Raw genomic sequence first — 2,688 nt, 5'->3', positions numbered from 1 at the left:
AAATTGAAAGGACAATTGGGCATGTAAAGAACATATTTCAAAGGTAATGTAGGAAGAGGAGTAGCTTGACCTATTCCCTTAGCACCAATTTTAGAACCATCAGCCAAAGTGATAGAAGGAAGAAATGCAGGATGTTCAAGTTTAGAGAGGACAGAAGAAGTACCAGAAATGTGATCAGAAGCACCTAGTCAAGGACCCATGGTCCAAGAGAAGAGGAATGAGAGATACAAGCAACAGAATTACCAGTGGGCCACCGAAGCAACGGGAGTAGATGCCTACTTTGAAGCTTGGTACTTGAGAAACTCATCATAATCATTGCCAGAGACAAATATCCCTTGTGGTTGTGCGGCGGAGTGAACGTCAGATGACTCATTAGTTTGGACAACATTAGCTACCTTGGTAGGATGACCATGGAGAGCATAACATTTATCCTGAGTATGACCAATCCTATGGCAATAGGTACAACTAAGGCGAGTACGATTACCATGACCATTACCACGACCCCCACGGCCGCCGCGAGTGGGCACCTGAAAGGACACTTGAGAAGAAGATTGGGATGCCAATGCAATTTGGTCGAAAGTATGGGTCTCAAGAGAGGGGCCGAATTGCAAGAGTCGTGCAAATACGTCCTCAAGGGAAGGAACGGGTGAGGTGCCCAATATTTGTTGCCGAAGAGATTCAAGTTCAGCTGGCAACCCAAGTAACGTAAGTACCAAAAACAGCTTTTCCCTGTTGGCATGATGGTCATCAGCATTAGACACATAGGGAAGGAGAGTCGAAAACTCTTCCTTGACAGCTTCTACAGCCCCAACATAAGATTCCATATCAGTTCCTTGAAGCTGTAAACTACACAGCTTCTTAGCAACATGGTAAAGTCTTGCAATGTAATTAGTGTATAAAGCTTTAGCACGGTCCCACACCTTTTTACAAGTTTGGTAAGCCCGAAATATAGTCAGCTTTGGTGGATCAATGGTCTGCCACATAAGGTTACAGAGCTGGGCATCAATCTTCTTCTAAGTGGTTTTGTCAGCGGTGTGAACATCATCAACAGATTTAGTAAGGTGGTCTTCATAGCCGTGGCCCATGAACCAAAGTTCCACAGAATCAGCCCAAGAAAGGTAATTTTTGGCTCCCATCAATTTTTCAGAGGTCATTGTAGCGGTTCCAGAAACAACAGATGTTAGAACAGCCGGTTTGCCACCATTGGAGTTGGTGTCGGGGGTTACCTCAGAAGACATGATGGCAGACACTCAGAAACGGCCGAAAAACACCTGCAGAAGGGAAACGAGGGTCGGAAAAAGCCTGGGTAGCGGAGCGTGATGTTCACGCGCGTCTGGAGCGGAGGTGCGTGAGGACCACGCGCAGGAAAAGGGGCGGCGCATGTCGGCGCGTGCGGCGGTTGACAGCGGTGAAATTTTGGGGACAGGCCGAACTTGGCTTTCCGGTTCTGATTTTGGGGTTGCTTCGGAGTGGGTCTGATGTTTGACAAGGTTTTGGCCGAAAAAATAGTTTCTGACGAAGAGACATAGCTGATAGTGTCAGCTGGTGGGAAAAGGGAACACGACTGAGAGATTGCACCCGAAAAAGAAGAAAAACAAATAGAAACCAGAGCCGGGTCGGAACCCGCTCTGATACCAACTTGAAATACACGAATGGAGTGAGACAAGGATTGTGTTTTGGATGAATTCCTTGAGAGAATCATCTCTCAGCGTCAATATATATATATATATATATATAGGTACAGAAATAAAATCCCTTAGTACTAGGAGATACAACAGAATCAGATATCTAAAAACAGAAACTATATCAAAATAGAATAACTTATATAAAGCCTAAATCTCTCAGAATAACTTATATACAGCCTATATCTCTAATCTGATATTCAACAACCATATATAGAAGCTCAACAATGGTTTCAGTGGATTCACACCAACAGCACATTGCGTGTTTTCAAGGCTGGAAATGCAGTGGAGACTCACATGCATTGTGAAAATAGTTTGATGACAATTTAATCAAACATATTAAATTAGCTAACGATTTTCAACTATTAACTTTATATGATAACTACACTTGAATCTTCACTTACAAGTGTCCTAGTTCGCATTCTAAATTCTAATATCCCCAATTAGAGCCCACTACTTATATCAATTAATGCTCCTTTTGTTGGCGTTATGGGCTTATGGATCCCTATAGTGCTTATTTTTGTAATTAGATTATTTTCGTGTAAAAAACGTTAAAATTAACAGAATATTCCTCCTAACAAATAAGTAGTCAAAGATCTAATTAGATTTTTAATTGTGGGTAACTTTAATTTGCAAAAAAATATCTCATTAACTTTAATATTTTTTACACTAGCAAATACCTAATTATAAAATTAAAAGCGGGATTCAATTGAAGGAAAAAAAAGTATAGGAACCTAATTGCAAATTTAATAAAACTATAGGAACTAATAAAATAATTATACCTCTTTCAAACTATGCAAAAGTTACAGACATTAGATGATTAAAAAAGAGGATACTTTAAGAAAATATAAGACCCATCAGTACAATGTTTGTGTTTATGTCTATCACAAAAAAAAGAATAAATACAAGAAAAAAACAATAAAGGAGAGAAATAAATTTTTTTCTTAAAAAAATGTCGAATATGTTGTTTATACGGTGTACGACAAAAGTATGTTACACTGAGATT

Source organism: Arachis ipaensis, chromosome B09 (assembly GCF_000816755.2).
Source record: "Arachis ipaensis cultivar K30076 chromosome B09, Araip1.1, whole genome shotgun sequence".
NCBI classification, from domain to species: Eukaryota; Viridiplantae; Streptophyta; class Magnoliopsida; order Fabales; family Fabaceae; genus Arachis; species Arachis ipaensis.
The sequence above is the reverse complement of the archived record's forward strand: the minus strand, read 5'-3'. Positions refer to the sequence as shown.